Source organism: Apus apus, chromosome 13, assembly GCF_020740795.1.
Source record: "Apus apus isolate bApuApu2 chromosome 13, bApuApu2.pri.cur, whole genome shotgun sequence".
Lineage (NCBI taxonomy): Eukaryota > Metazoa > Chordata > Aves > Apodiformes > Apodidae > Apus > Apus apus.
The window spans coordinates 18,555,401-18,571,911 of NC_067294.1; the positions used below are offsets into that span (position 1 = coordinate 18,555,401).

The 16,511-nt window shown below is 60.6% G+C and overlaps 1 long non-coding RNA gene across 1 annotated transcript; it reads left to right on the forward strand.

Annotated features, from left to right (window-relative positions):
* The first annotated feature begins 2,332 nt into the window (after window positions 1-2,332).
* LOC127389918 (uncharacterized) lies at window positions 2,333-12,216 on the forward strand. Its single transcript, XR_007890766.1, has 2 exons — window positions 2,333-2,414; window positions 5,993-12,216. It is a non-coding gene; the product is annotated as an uncharacterized LOC127389918 (long non-coding RNA).
* Window positions 12,217-16,511: the final 4,295 nt, after the last annotated feature.

Below are 16,511 nucleotides of genomic sequence, written 5' to 3' on the forward strand. Positions count from 1 at the left end.
CAGCTCCAGTCCCCCGCGTGCTGGGTCTGGCTGCCCAGATCATAGCACCCCACAAGCATCTGTGTACCCCCCCAAGCAGGAGACCTGGGGCTGAGGCTGGGGATGACAGGCAGGTGGGTCAGTGTCTGGGGCCAAAGCTGAGTGCAGGGCTGGGGAGCTCAGCCCTGTGGGTGGGCTCCAAGGAGGGGACTGGTGGGGATGGAGGTGTGCTCAGCCCCTGGAGCATCCACCCAGGTGGTGGGGCGGGGTCCATGGGGTGAAGGGCACAGCACCCGGAGCTGGGCAGGAGAAGGGGGCAGCCCCAGGAGCAGCATGGATGTCCTGGGAGTGGGGTGAGCACCCACTGGGTTGGTGGCACTCAGCTGCTCCCACAGGACACCCTGCCCCACACCCCAGGGACCTGTCCCCAGCCCTGGGGTCTGCAGGAGCCACACACGGACACAAAACCAGCACCGCTCACACCCTCCCCCCAGCTTGCCCCACCGCGGGGACCTGGGGTGCAAATACCTCCATGAGCTGCCCTCGGCTTCCCGCCGGGCTCCCCCCGAGGTGTTTCAGGGGGGTGAGGCCATACCCACGGCTGTCAGGACGGCAGCGAGGGGTCACGGCCCCCGCTCCGTGCTCTTGGCATGAGCCGGTGGGAGGGCGGCGGGTCCTCTCCCCGGGGCGGGGGCGGCAGCGGCTCCCCGGGGTGAGGAGGGAAGCGGGGGCAGCTTTGCCAGCTCCGGGCTCGGGAGGTAATTAATGAGCATCCTGCGCTGCTCCCCGCTGAGTCCCCGTCCCCCCGGGGACCCCTCGGCCGGCAGCGCCCGCTCCTGCCGGCGTTGGGGGCCGGGGGACCCGGTAGCACGGGGCCTCGTTAATATTTTAGGAGCTCTTTTGTCCGCAGGGGATGGGGAGGCTCGCTCGCAATCGCCTTTCATCTCCGTGAGGCCTCAGCACGGGCTCCAGCCTCTTATCTGCCGCCTCCTCACCGCTTCGCTCCAGCCGCCTTGTTATGGGCCTTGGGGTTGGGTTTTGGTTTTATTTCTTTTTTTTTCTCTTCTTCTTTTTTTTTTTTCTTTTTTTTTTTTTTTTCCTAAGCAGGGCTGGAAAAAAATCCTGGCTGCTCCTGGCCAAAGGGCCACTGCTGGGGCATCTTGTTTGTCTCCTGCCTGCTCAACCCTCGGCCCCTGCGCTGGAGCTTCTGACCAGGCTCTGCTGGATGTGGCCCCTGCTGTGCTGGGGGTTGGTGCTGAGCCTGGGCACCTGTGGGTCCCTGTGGTGGCAGGGAGAGGAGCGGGGTGGGGGTGCCTTGCCTGCCTGCCAGGCCCTGGGCCACAGTGAAGGTGGGGTGGGATGCACTGGGGCTGCATCCCCAGGGCTGGGCCAACAGCTGACACTGCTGCTCTGGCCCCCCCAGGGATGTCCTGAAACACCAGCCCTGGAGATGGGGCAGAGCCAGGTCAGTGTGAGGAGGAAGAGGAGGATGGAGGAGCTCATGGCTGGAGGGGAACCAGGGGCTGCCCTGATGTTCTGCTTCTCCTGAGCTGGAGAGCGTGAGCAGAGCTGGGGAAGTGGAGGGTGCCCTGGGAACAGACCCCACTCAGCCCTGGGGCTTTGTCCAGCCATGCCACATGGATGGTCCTCTCTTGTTCCTCTAACCAGCTTGCCAGATGCCCAGCTGCTCCCAGCTCCCATGCTTGCAGGATCAGCCCCTCTTGGCTTCCCCAGCCAGCGGTGCCAGTTCCAGAACACCAACAGGTGTGGGTTGCTCAGGGACCTTGCTTGGGATCCCGGGGGGATTCTCCAAGGGACCCCTTCACACATGGACTCTGCATTGCAGATCTGACTCTATCTCCCATCTCCTGTGCCACAGAGGAGTGATGCAGCAGGACTCACCTTGCCCTGGAAGAGACCCAACACTCAAGCCCAGCCACCTCCAAGTGTTTGGAATAGCTCTGGCAAGGACAAGATGTGGCTGCCCACGAGTCCATCCCAGTGGGTCAAACCCATCTGTCTGGCCCTTTGCCCAAGCAAGAACTTGGGTCCCAGGAGGAAACCTGGCTGCAGGCCTTCAGGGGACCTTGCCAGCCATGTCACACCAGGGTGACAGCTTCCTCCCAGGGGAAGGTGGGACCCACTGTCCCCCAGTGATGCACTCAGGGGTTCAGAGCTCCTCCATCCTGCACCAGCTGCAGGCAGGGACTGCTGCCATCCCCTGGGAGGTGGCCATCCCTCCTGGCACTGGCACTGCTGGCAGGGCCAGGCTCAGGGACCGCGGGGACGGCTGGCGCCTGCGCTCAGGAAGGGGGTGAGCTCACGGGTTTAATTTTCTCAAGGCTTCGCTCAGCTCTGACATGTGATCCTCGTTACAGGAAGGACGCGGCGAGCGCCGTCCCCTGGGGCTGCCCGGCTCGACCTTGTGGGAAGAGGTAAGAGCACATCACGGCTTTTCCGCCCCGCTGGTGTTGCTTCCAACAGCAATTTAATATCTCCCTGATAACCCAGGCCGAGTTTCAGGCACTGCTAAAAAAAAACCCAAACAACACAACCAACTAAGAGGCATCTCTGGAGAAAAAGCTGTTTTCCCCCTTTGGAGCACCCAGGCACAGCTGGGCAGGGCTGGCTCCTGCTGCCATTGCCTGCCCTGGCCTGTCCTGGGCTCCCAGCAGGTGATGGGTGCCCTTGGCCAGGGACCTGAAGCCCTCCTGGAGAGGTAAGGAGGACTGTGAGGCTCCTGGAGCAGGGGCCATCACTGCTGAGCTCTGTGCCCAGTGGAGAGGGAACGGCCACCAGCACAAGGTGGGAGCCAGCGCAGCAGCAGCTCATCCCATGGTGAAGCTCGCAGCAGCATTCTGGCTGGTTGTTTAGAAAGGATGAGCAAGTGTGTTTGAGTCATAAGCCTGAGCAGCTGGAGTGGACCTGCCCCCTCCATCCTCATCTCAGTCCAGGGAAGGCCATCATCGTTGTCTCCATCCTCTCAGGCAGCCCTTTTGGGATGCAACCAACACTTAGGGGCTACAATGGGGTTTCAACACTGATCCCAGCAAGCATGAGTCCTGAGGGCTGGTCCCTGACAGATGAGGCAGGACTAGAGGTGGGCTTGTCTGCTTCCAGAATTTGCTCTTCAGGCCACTCTAGCCATGTATGGTGCTCCAGATCCAGGTTTCTGACCATGTCTCCCCAGACTCACCTCTCTGAGCTCCGTTCTCCAGACTCAATTTCCCAGGGTCCTTTCCTTGAGCTCTCTTACCTGTGCTCACCTCTGCAAGCTCTCCAGGGTCAGTTCCTTGGACATGACTTGGGTATAGCTCTCCAGGCCTGGCTCTCCAGTCATGGCTTGTTGGAAGTGACAGTCCAGGCTTGGCTCCCAGGGTAGTTCTCCAGGCTTGGTCCCACAGGTTCAGCTCTCCAGGGTCAGCTGCCCTGGCACGACCTGCTGGAGATGCTTGGTTCTCCAGGTGCCACTTGCTGGAGTATCAGCTCAGGCTTGGTGTCTCCTTGGTGGTTCAGCTCCCGTGGCTGGGCTCCCTGGCCAGCCCGGTGCCAGCAGAGGGCCTCCCTTACCAAACAGAGCACCGCACTGCCACAAAATTATAAAACACATTATCTATTTGGCAAAACTTTGTGAAACGACCAGCAAATGGGCTGGAGTTTGTTCTCCTCCAGAAGACTGGAGACAACGTGTGTCGTGTCCCCCCCCTTCTTTTTTAATGCCAGCACTCGAGAGGCATTAAAGCCGCGGGAGTGTTTGTCATTAAAATGGCAATTCCGAAGCTAGGCAGTAAATTTAACATCATAAAAGGCACAGGGAGGGTCTTGCTCATCTGTTGCTCTTCAAAGAAAAGTGTTCGTTGCTTCAGAAAAAAAAAAAAATAAATAAATTGGGAAGAGACAGGTGAAGGGAAAGAGGTGGCAGCTCTTTCTGCAGCTGGGGGGCTGCAGGGGAGCTGGTGGTGGGGCTTTTGGCCAGGGAGATGGGACCTTTCAGGCTAGGGCTGCTGGAAGAGGGAGTGTGTGGGTGATGGAGGTGAGGGGGGTGAGGGAGGTGAGCGGAGTGGTGGAGATGAGGGGGGTGATGGAGAGGAGGGGGGTGATGGAGGTGAGGGAGGTGAGAGGTGGTGGAGGTGAGGGAGGTGGTGGAGGTGCGGGAGGAGCAGGGCGGTACCACCAGCAGCTCTTCCCGCAAAGATTTTCCTCCTGGGCTCCGCACATCTCCGGGGGGGGGGGAGGACGAGCGGAGACACTGCCTGGGCAACACCTCCCCTTCTGCTGGCTGGCTCTGTCCTCCCAGCACGAGGGGATGTGAAAATCCCAGCGGCGGGGTGAGAACCAGACAGGGACCCCCTCTCTGCCCCGAAATGTGGCGGCGCCGGCCGAGCTGGGACCACCCGGCTCCCGCCGCCAGCGCGGCCCGTTGTCACCTCCAGGGCCGGGCTCTGCCGGCGGAACCAGCCGCCTTGGAGCCCTTCGCTAAATAATTCAGGAGATTTTTTTTCCTTATTATTATTGCGAGAAAGCTGCTTGCTTTTTTTTTTTTTTGCTTTTTTTTCTTCTCTTTCCTTTTCCTTTTTTCCCCCCTAAGGTCGCAGGATTTTCCCAGCCGGGTTTCAGGCGGGGGGGGGGGGGAAGGTGGAAGGGGAGAGGGGGCACACTCAGGCCGCCCCCGGCCTGTGTTTCCAGCTCGGCTCCCGATGTCGTTTAGGGATTGTAAAACCGTGGCCGCTCCCCCGCTTCTCTTTTCTCTCCGCAGCCAATTTTTTTTCCCCTCCGCGCCGCTCTCATGGCAGCGGCAAAGGTCAGACCCCCGCCTCTGAAAGCAGCCCTCGCCCCCCCGCACCAATTCCTCTCCCCCCCCCCCACCCCGGTTATTAGATTTAGGAAGCCCGGGGGAGGCTGAAGCGGAGGGCAAAGGCGGCTGGGCAAGCCGGGGTGCTGGGGTGGGGCTGGGGGATGGATGGAGGGGCTGCCGAGGGAGGTGGGTGAGCCCCCCACCCCGCCTGGGGGGGCAGCGGGGCAGGGGGGGGCCGGCAGCGGCGAGTGCGGGAAGAACGGGGGAGAAGATCGTGGAGTTGATGAGGCCGCCGGGGCGAGGAGACGCTGCGCCGGGCTCGGGGGTTTGTGCTGCGGGGATGAAAATCTCCCCGGGTGAAAGGAGAGTGGGGCTGAGGGGGGGTGTGGGGGTGCCCCTCGGAGGAGGAGTGGGCGTTGTGGCAGAGGGGTGAGCCCCACGGGAGAGGGTTGAGGGTCACAGCGACGGGTGAGCCTCGTGGAAGAAGGGTTTGTGAGGTCAAAGGGATGGGATGAGCCCCTTGGAAGAGCTGGGGGGGGGCACCTCAATGGGAGCCCCAGAGGAGAGGGCTGAGGTCACTGTGACAGGATAAGCCCTGTGGAAGACTGTATGTTGGGGGGAGTGTCACACCAATGGGAGCCCCACACAAGAAGGCTGGGGGGGGTCATGGTGATGGGATGAGTCTCATGGAAAAGGTTTGGGAGGTTAAAGAGATGGGGCAAGCCTCATGGAAGAGCACTGGGGGAGCTCACATTGATGGAAGACTCACAGAATAGAGCTGGGGGGGTCACAGACACAGGATGAGTGTCATGAAAGAGACTTGGGGGGTCATGGTGATGGGATGAGCCTCATGGAAGAGTTTGGGGGGGGAATTACATCAATAGGATCCCCACAAAAGAGTGTTGGGGGTCACAATGGTAGGATGAGACCCACGGAAGAGGGTTAAGAGTCGTGGCAACTGGGTGAGCTCCATGGAAGAGGACTGAGGGTGACAATGATGGGATGAGTCAATGAGGGTGCAGTGGGGGGCGATGACAGGGTGCATGACAAAGGGACCATGACTGGGCTGGGAGCGGGGGGTCCCCTGGGGTGCTCTGCTGTGGCAGGGCTGGGCAGCCACGGGGCACACCCAGCAGGACCCAGGCAAGGGGCAGAGCCCAGGCGTGGGGCAGGAGGTGCTGGCAGCCTTGGTGCCAGTCTGTGCTCTGATCCCTGCAGGTCTGGTCCTGGCCCAGGCACCACTCATGCCTTTAAACTTTGCCAGCGGATGGTTTTTAATTACAACCAGAAGACGTCGCCCCGCGCCCCGGCCCTTCGGGGATGACCACTGCTCACATCCTCTGCCTTTGGTCTTCCTGCCTGCACAGCTTGACGTGGGCAGATGAAAGTGTGAGTGTGTCCCCGCCAAAAAAACAAAAAAAACACGCCAGAAAAAGAAAAAGGCAGTCATAAAATCACACTGCTGAGACGTCCCCAGCCCAGAGTGCCATGAGGTGGTGGCTACTGGGAGCCCCAGCCCGGGGAGCGGGGCCGTCCCCTTCAGCCCTTCTAAAAATAACAGCTGGGAGCCCGGCGAGCGCCGGGTGCCTAACTGGAACCAGCTTTCAAACTCCCAGCTGGAAGAGGCTTTCAAAGCCTACCCCAGCCTTTCTGGGAAAGAGCAATTAAAAATAGTGAAGGACAGACAGCACCCGTCCCTGCTGCCCCTCCTGCGCTCACCCTGGGGAGGACACGGAGAGTTGGTTTGCAGGGCTGGCATTTCCCCTGGCTCAGTGTAGAAAGACCAGCAGGGTCTGGAGCAATGGAGCTGGGGCTGCAGGAATGGCATGGGCTGGGGAGGAATTCAGCCTCCTCGATCCCAGGAGAAGGGGGGCAGCAGGGCTAGGGTACCCCAGGGAGAGCTGCTGGGGCTGTTCCAACATTTTCCTCAGCTGGTTGCCAGCATGCTTGAGCTGGAGCTGGCATGGAGCTGCGGTTGCATCCAGGCTGGAGCTCAGCAGGACAAAGGCCAGGTTGTCCCTGGAGGGATTTGCATAGAGCGACATCCTGCAGCCCCCTCCAGCTGGCCAGGGTGTGAGGATGGCTCTGGGGCCAGGTGGGGGACTCTGAGCAGCCCACAAGGTCTCCAGCCTCTCCACCCACAGATCTCCAGCCCCTCCTCCATGGGTCTCAGCCCCACCACTCCTGAGGTCATCCATGGCTGAGATGGTGCTGGACCCCTGCACACTCTGAGCCTGGAGATGGCCCCCATGCAGGTCCAGCTGGTGGCACCTGCCTGATGCCTGTCAGGTCTTTGGTCAACCCGCCATGGTGCTGGCATGGAGCCTGTGAGCCCAAGCACTGCTGCCACTGTCCCCACTCCTGCTGCACCCCCAATTCCACCTTCCCCACCACTAGCCCCACAGTGAGGGCAGCCAGCCTGGCCCCTCGGGTGTCACAGCTGCCTCCTTGGCTGGGGATCCCCAGAGGCACAGGGCTGCTCCTGGCATCTGTGCAGTCACACTTCCCCAGACCCATGGGTCTCCTGCCAGAATCTGCCCGTGCTTCCTCCCACCTCCCTACGGAGGGTGTGGGGCCAGAGCAGAACCCCCGAGATGCCCCAGCAGTGGTTCCCCTGGTGCTCCTTTCCTCTCCCATGTGCTCATCTCATTATGTCCTAATTCCCTAACGAACGGCCATGAGAGAGGAAGTCTCGTGGAAGCCTGTCCTGGCAGCATCTTCCTGCCACCAGCCCAAGCACCAACTCCAGCAGAACGTGATTTCCTCAGGATCAGACAGACCTAGTTGGTGTGTTTGGCCTGGCACAAACCCCGTGTCTCTCCTTCCTCTCTTTGACTGACCAGGGCACAACTTGTTCTTCTCCCCAGTTTGCCCTTATCAAGGTCACAAACAAGGACGTCCCACGTCCTCCTTTAAAATCCTGGCAAAAGGTTCATGTTCCCCCTGCCACCAGCATGTGCTGGATTTCCAGAAGCCTCCCAGGATCCTGGGCTCTGAGTGTGGCTGCCACTGGTACCCACAGCCAGACAAAGTCCTCCTGGTCCTGTGGGGATGGTGGTACTTTGGCATCATCCAGCTGTCCTGTCTATGTTCCTGCTGCAGGACCACAGCGTTCTGGTGGGGATGGACCCGTAGGTGAGCGGGGGGAACCGTGTTGTGTGTGTCTGTAACTTCAGAGGAGGCTTCTAGGCCATTTTGGGGACATGGAGGAAAAATCAAAACCTTGCAAAGTGGTTGATCCCAGGGTGTCCAGTGGCTGGAAGGCAACCCTGTCATCCAAAGCAGTATGACTAGCAGGGTGAGGGAGGGGATTTTTCCCCTCTGCTCCACTCTGATGAGACCCCCCTGCAGTGCTGGGTTCCGCTCTGGGGTCCCCAACACAAGAAGGACATGCAACTGTTGGAGTGAGTCCAGAGGAGGCCACGGAGATGATCCCAGGGCTGGAGCAGCTCTGCTCTGGAGACAGGCTGGGAGAGTTGGGGTGTTCAGCCTGGAGAAGAGAAGGCTCCAGGGAGACCTCAGAGCACCTTCCAGTGCCTGAAGGGGCTCCAGGAAAGCTGGGGAGGGGCTTGGGACAAGGGCAGGGAGGGATGGGACAAGGGGGAAGGGTTTCAAACTGGAAGAGGAGAGACTGAGATGAGATCTGAGGGAGAAATTCTTCACTGCAAGGGAGGTGAGACCCTAGCCCAGGTTGCCCAGGGAAGCTGTGGCTGCTCCATCCTTGAAGTGTTGAAAGGCAGGTTGGATGGGGCTTGGAGCAACCTGGTCTGGTGGGAGGTGTCCCTGCCCATGCAGGGGGGTTGGAACTAGATGATCTTTAAGGTCCCTTCCAACCCAAAGCGTTCCATGGTGCTATGATGCTCCCAGCTCACTGCTCTCCTGGCTGCAGTAGCCCAGCAAAGCTCAGGGGAAGGCATCTGTCCCCACAGCTCTTCTTGAGGAATATTTGCTCCTGGAAAGAACAAAGGGAAGCCCAGGGCCAGGGGGCCCAGCTGAGACACCCTGGAGGGGATGCCCCCAGCAGTGAGGGTCCTGCAAGGTGGTCGTTCACAGAGAAGTGGGGCAGCTCATGTGGGGTCCACCAGGGAGGTGGAGAAGAGCTCTGGAGCACAGCAGAGATCCAAAAGGGAGATGGGGCTTCTCCTGCCCCAGCCCCAGCAGGTGAAGGCAGGCAGGAGCACAGCAGGGGCAGTGGGAGTAGCCTGGTGGGGGGCCCAGCTGGTGCGTGGGCCCCTGGGAGGCTGCAGAGAGGGAGGAGAAATGGAAAACGGCTCCTTTGAGCCTTCCCCGTGTGCTGTAGGAAGGCAGGAGGGGGGTGAGGCAGGGAGGGCAGAGCTTGGGGGACTCCCTGGCAGAGTCCAGGAGGGGATGGAGAGTCTGTGTCCAGGCAGGGAGATGGGCCTTTGGGGCTGGACCCAGCTCCAGATACCGAGATCCACTGGTGACCATGGACATCACCAACACAGCTGCTGGACCAAGAGCAGGACTGTCCCAGCAGCCCACAAACCCCACTGAACCTCAGTCCCCAGGAGCCACCAACTCAGCCCCAGCATCCTCCCATAGCCCAGGGTGGGCTCCCGGGGGAAAAGGAGCAGGCAGGAGCCTTTTCTCCTGGAGCTACCATCCTGCCCTGCCCAGGGAGGTGCTGGAACCTGCCCAAGGCAACAGACTCCCACTCTGGAATTTTCAGACCTTCTGGGCTTGGATCCTGACTCCTGATGGATCCTCTGGCTTAGCAGTGGGAGGACAGAGCTCCAGCTCTGCAGGGCTGCAGTGGGACATCTCTTCCAGATCATCAGGTATGTGCTGGGATGATACATGTATGGTCCAGAGAGTGGGGCATGTTGATAATCCACACTTGTTCTTCATCAACATTTATACGTCCATCCTCCACTCCTGTTCAGCACCACTCATTTCCCCTATTGAAGGTGGAATCCAATGACAGCCTCCTCCATTGGCCCGTGAGTGACAAGGCTCATTCCCAAGGGGACAGGAGCCCCACTGAGGGAGAACAGCCAGCTTGCTGGTGACCACAAGAGCTTAGCTGTGCCCAAGGAGCATCCCTCTGGCTGCCTTGGAAGCAAAGCCAGAAGCCCAGGAAAGTTCTGGTGCTCCAAATCACAGGATGGTGGTCAAAGGCTGGAGCTGGCAGTACAATGGCCTGGAGGTTTGCATTTTGTGTTGAGAAGATGTCCAGAACACTTGAGACAATGAGAGAGTCCCACTACAACATGCCCATCTGGCAATACCTTCATGTCTTCAGAGTTGCCAGCTCAGCTCTGAGCATGTCACCACATCTGCCTTACTTCAAGCCACCAGTGTGACTTTGTGCTCACAGAGGAGCCAGTTCCCTGGGGCAGCTGCCCCCAAGAGCTGCTGAAATGCAGTGAGCAGGGTCATAGAGAGGGACTTTTGACAATGGCAGGGGTGTCCCTGCCCATGGAAAGAGGATGGACTACACGGTCTTTAAGGTCCTTTCCAACCCAAAACCATGAAATGATTCTATGATTCTATGACATGACAACCCCTTCTCAGGTTGGCATGTCCTGGGGACAGCAGCTGATGGAGGGTGGACAGAGACTGAACCGTGAAATGGGCTTGACCTAAAGGGATCATTTCAATGAGGTGCAGGAAAAATTAGAGCCAGGGCAGGGGTCCCCCAGCCATGGGAGACAGAGGGAGAGGGATGCAGAGGAATGGCAGGGGAGCTGGTGGCACCCTGAGAGAAGAAGCCCATGTTGGAGGGGTGAAGGTGCTGCAAGGTGTGTCCGATTCCCTGGATGGCTTCAGGGAAGGAGGCCCCAGCAGCATGGCACAGTTTATCCCAGCTGTGCTTCTCTGCGATGCAGCCATTCCTGCTTCCCCAAAATACTTGGGAGGGCTGGAGGAGGCCAACTCCACCACCCTCATGGATGCTGCAGGGAGCCTATTTTAAGCCTTGCTAACGTAGGAGGATTAAATTTGGCTGGCTGAGACACGTCCTGCTCCCAGCTGTCCCCCAGCCTCCCCTGAGGTTGGCAGCTCTGCTGCAGGCACTGCTCACAATGCCGGAGCCTGCCCTGGACCTCCAGGGTCAGCTGCTCTGCACCAGGGGAACCCAAAACTGGGGCATCTTCCTGGCCACAGAGGCACTGGCTCAGATTGGTGGCAAAAGCTCTTCCAAGCATTGACGTCAACAGGTTGACCCTGGGGAACCTTGTGGAAAGAACTGTGGGATGAACACCAAGAACCTGGTGGGAAGCACCATGAGATGAACCCTAGTGAAAAGGGTGGGTCTGAAGCAGGCCAAGGTCTCCAGCCCCACAGTCCCCTCTGGAGGGACCAGTGCCCTTCCTGGGGGGAGATGAGTGATGGCAGGGGAGGTTCCATGCTTTCCCCCCTGCCCCAGCCAGCCCATGGCCAGGGGGAGGGGCTAGGAGTTAGCCCAGGTCTCCCTGCCCCTGTCTCTGCCCCTGCCCATGCCCTGCCTGCCAAGGATGCTGGTGCTTGGGGAGCCCCACCAAGACCACCCCATTGATCCACTCCCACAGACGTGGGGCTCTCCATGGGGCACACGGTCCTCTCGCCCACTCTCGCCACCCTGCTCCTTCAGATCCCAGCACACGCTCTGTGTTCCTGGTCAGGTGGGTCGTTTTATTAATTTCTGAAGCACTGGTGGCTGGAGAGCTTGCAGAAGAGCTGATGGAAGAGCTTGCAGTGCCGGGTGTGTTGACGGAGCGTCACACCCAGCCATGGCTGCAGCACCAAGCGCTGTCGGGAGGCTGGGCAGGGAGGGACAAACGTTGGGCTGGAGGAAAGGAGAGGAGACCACGGATTTACACCCTGCAGAGCCCACCACAACCTCCTCCCGAGCACCGCGCCGGCCTCCCTTGCTGGTTTCTGCTGCCAGAGGGAACACCGCTGGGCGGCTCTTCCTCCCTTTGGAGGATGGGGTAATAATACCCATCACCTATTTGCGAGGCCGTCGTGAATTTTCATGAGCTTCCATCTGAACGGGGCTTTGAGCAGGAAAACTGCTGTATCAGCTCTAGGCGATGATAAACAATACTCAGCATTTACATATTCAAAGCACTTTGATTAACTCTCGGGGTTTACGGACTTGAGTCGATTCCCACCCGGCCGCGGCGGCAGCTGGACGGGGTTAGCGGCGGCCCTGGGTGCGAGCTGGGGGAGAGCTGGGGCTTCACCCCGCCTGGCAGAGGCAGGGAAAACCCCTCGCCGAAGGAGAACAAAGCACCTCCTGCCTTCAATCCTGCCTAAAAAAGGAGAACTAACTAGGGCTCGTCCCCGCCGGCAGGAAGGGGCGAGCTCCTGCCATGCGGAGCGTGGAGCGTGGTTGGTTCTGCTGCAAAAGCTGGAGCTGGGGTGTTAAATAGCTGTGAAATTCTAACTTGATTCATGCAGGAGTTGCCAAATAAAAAGATTTTTTTCCCCCTTTTAAATTTTTTTTTTTTTTGGGGAGGGGGGGAAGAAAGAAAACAAGAGGGAAGGGTGGGCCTGGGTCGTCCCTGATGCAAAGTGCTGGAGATGCGGCGTGAGCTCCCCCCAGCCCGCATCCCGACGCCACCGGGGCGAAAAGCAAAGGAGACCAAACCCAGGAGCAGGGTTTATAATTTAATTCAGCAGATTTGGTTCTTTCTTTCCTTTGGTTCTTTTACCAAGTCTTTTCAGTCCCCTGATTTTAGATGTCCTCCCCGCTCCCCACCCCCCTACACCCTCCCGTAGATGACCGGTCCCCTCCCCGGGGTGCCTGCTGCAAGAGGATCCTTCAGCATTATCATTAAAATCACGGTTTATCTAGAGCAAAACCTGGTGAAACTTTGGTTCCGCCGTCACCCGGTGACTTCAGATGAGGGGCTGCGGCTGTGGGGGAGGGGGTGTCCGTGGGGAGCTGCCAGCTCCCGGGCTAAAACCCTTCCCAAGCGCCTCTGAACCGCCCCGTCAGCTCCTTCTGCCATTAATTAAAGGCACTTTGGGGAAAAACAAAAACAAACAACAAAACAAAAGCAAAAAAACAAAAGTAGCTCTCTTCTCTCCAGCGTTGGGGGACAGCAGCCACCCCGCACCCGGGGATTTCGGTGCAGCCCCCCACCCGAGGCAGATGGGGAGATGCTGCTGGCACATCCGATGCAGTCGTTTTTACTCCCCCACTGTGTCCCCGGCCCTGAAAATCCGGGACTGGCTGGGGATGGTGAAGGGCAGTGGCCGCGACGCATGAGCACTGCCAGGCACCCTCGTGGCTTGCTTAGATTAGAAAAGGTTTCCCTGCTGCCAGGAAGGAAACTTTGGACAACGTCCCCTGTGCGGCAGCCGGGAAGCAGCAGCCGGAGCAAAGATTTGCCAGCGCTGGGAACGGCAGATGCTGGGAGCTGGCAGGGATGGGGGGAGTGAGGGCACAACCGCTCCGGTCCTTGTCCCAGCGCTGGTGGCTGGTGGTGGGAGATCTTTGCACACGCAAGGACCAGCCGGGCCCAGGGTCAGGGATGAGACCAGCGGGAGGGCCAGATCCTGCTGCCGGGTCTGGAACGGCACCGTGAATCGGGGGTGGGAGAGATACCCCCAGCGAGATGTCTCAGCTGGTGCCTGCTGCAGGAGGGAGGACCCGGGAAGGTGGGGGACAGCTGGGTTTGGGGTACGGGGCTGACCCCATCTGTCTTTGCTCCTCTGGGCATCGAGGACACGGCAGCCGGGCAGGGTCACCCCAGCAGAACTCGCTGTCGGGGTCCCGGGGGTGTGCGGCAGCTCCAGCCTCCCCGGAGGGTTTTCCCGGGTCTGGTCCCGGGGCCCGCGCATCTCCAGGGGCAGCTGGAGGACCGGGGGGAGGGGGCTGCCCGCTGAGCCCCGCACTGGGGGAAGCGGTGGGCTGCGGGGACAAGGGGGCAGCGTTAGGGGACACCTGGGGGCACCGCGAGGGTAGACCGGGTTGTGCCGGCAGGGGACACCGGGGGGAGCGGGAAGGGAGGGGACAGCGGGGGGTGCCGGCAGAGGAAACCGAGGGGCGCCGGGAGGGGACACAGGGAGGGAGCAGGAGGGGACAGCGGGGGGCACCGGGAGGGGACCCGAGGGACAGCGGGTGCCGTGCCGAGCGGCGGTGCCGCCCGCGCCGCGATCGATCCGCATCGACCGTCCCCGCCGCTGCTCCACTTTCCAGCCAATGTCGGGCGGCGGCGGCGGCGGCCCGGGGAGCCCCGGCGGTGGCACCGCGCACCCGCCCGCCCGCGCTGCCCCGAAGAGCCGGCCTGGACGCGCCTGGACCGGGCAGCACCGGGCAGCACCCGCCTGCAACGCGCCGGTGGGGAGCGAACGGTGGGCAAACAACCGGCACCGGGCCGGGCTGAGGACCGGGCACCGAACCGGGTGCTGGGCCGGGAACTGAACCGGACACCAAGCCGGGCAGTGGACCAGTCACCAGACTGGAGAAACAAGTGGGCACCAAATCAGTAACTGGACTGGGCACCAAACCAGGCACCAGACCCGGCACAGTGCTCAGCACCAAACAGGCACTGACTGGGCACAAACCCAGGCACCAGGCTTGGCACTGCTGCAGGCACTGGACAGGGTACCAGCTCAGCAGCGAACTGGGCACTGGACTGGACACTGCTGCCCTGGGCACTGGACCAAACTGGGCATCAAACCAGGCAAAGCACCAGGCACCACAGCGGGCAGTGCTGGGCCAGGCACTGAACCAGGCACCAAACCTGGTACTGCTGGAGCAGGCAGGAATTGGGCACTGGGCCAGGCAGCATCACACTGGGAACTAAACCAGGGACTGAACACAGCAGCACATCAGGCAGAACTGTGCCAGCACCCAGCTGTGCAGCACCACACCAGGCACTGTGCTGGGCACAAAACCTTGCTGGGCAGCACCAGACCAGGTCCTGCCACACTGGGCACTGACCCAGGCACCAAACCACACACGGTGCCAGGCAGCACCACACCAGCACCACACAGGGCAGTGCTGTCCTAGGCACCACACTGGGCACTGCCACACTGGATACTGTGCTGGGCACTGCCCATCACTGCAGCAGGCACTGCACCAGGCTGCACCCTACCAGGTGAAACCACACCAGGCACAAACCACCACGCTGCCCTGAGAGCTGCACCTCAGTGGGCACCAGGGTGGGCTCTGCTGCACCAGGACCACACTGTCACCCCACACTGCACCACCGTCCTGCAGCATCACCCCACACCAACACCGCACACCCTGCACTGCTACTCCCACATCTGCACCACCCCACTCCCACCCTGTCACCCAGGGTGATGCCACGTCCCCACCCTGCTCCCCACTGTCCCTTGCTCCCTGTGCCAGCAGACCCCTGGGAAGGTGCCTGTCTGTCCCCCAGGACACTGACACTGCAGCATCCCAAGGGACTGCTCCTGCACCCACCCAGCCCTGCCACCCCAAAAGTGTGTCCTGAGGGGGCAAGTGGCTTAAGTGGCTGTGGTTAACTGGGTGCAGCAGCAACAGGTCTGCCAGGATGGGTGCAGCAGCACCCGCTGCCCTTAATGCCTTTGGGATTTCAGGAAGAGGACTGACCCACGGAGCTGGGGGCTTTATCCCAGTGGCCCCCAGAGCAGGGCCAGGCCCATGGTTCCCCCCCAGCGCCCATGGCACCAGGAGGGTGCTGCGGCCACCCTGCAGCTGCAGGAGCCTTGCCAGCTTGTGTGATTTCCATCTTAGCACCAAAATCCAACCTAACACTGCCTCCATTATCTGCTCCTGGCTTCTCGAGGGATGCGGGAGAGCAACGCGGGTGTGTTTGGAAGGGCAGCCTTGGCACTGGGCACACAGCCTGGCAGCTCCTTCTCACCACAGCAACGCTGGCCAAGCAGCTCTGCACTGTGGGGAAGATGCCTTCCAAACCCAGCCACCACTCGCCTCGACCACCAAACAACTGGTGCTGGAGCAGGGGGTGAAACAAGCTCCTGATAAAGGTCCAGCTGGAGGAGCTGCTCCTCGACCTGCGTTGAGAGCACCAGTGATGAGTTTTTCCAGGCATCCTTTGGCAAAAAGCCAGGAAGGGTGATTTGGAAGGCTCCAATGCCACGGCACTGAGAACTTCAGAGGATGGTTTTAAGGAGCAACAAGTAGCTGGAGCATCTGGGAGAGGGAGAAGTCTTGGGAGCAGAAGGAAAGGTGGAAAGCTGGGAGCACCTGGGCTTCATTCAGAGCTAAGGGCCACCTGTCTCCACCAAGGGACCACAGTTCTGGGCTGGCATCACCTGTCTCCTGCTGGGATGCTCTTTACTGCTCCACAAGACCAGCAGTGCCCCTCTGGTCCTGAGGCTGGCTGGAGAGGTTGGCACAGGTTGATCACCCATGTGGAACCACACTGGCAGGTCCCTATAGATCACATAATGTATTGGATGCTGCATGTGACCAGTCTCCCCAGCAGGAAGGCCACAGCTGCCAGGGGGGTGTCAGATCCCAGGGTGGGTGGGAGCACCCCCAGACGTGCCACCATCACATGTGGCTGGGGCCAGGGGAGGTGAAGCCAGCACCCTGGGGCAGCTTCAGGAGGTGCCTCAGTTTCCCCACATGGTGCCAGCAGGGGCTGGTGGCAGTGGTGGCAGTGGTGGCAGAGGGGGGAACAATGGTGGCAGTGGGGGGGGCAGTGGTGGAAGTGGTGGCAGTGGTGGCAGTGGGAGCAGTGGGAGGGGCAGTGGGGGCAGCGGGGGCAGTGGGGGGCAGTGGGGGCAGTGGGGGTGCACTGGGGGCAGTGGTGGCAGTGGGGGG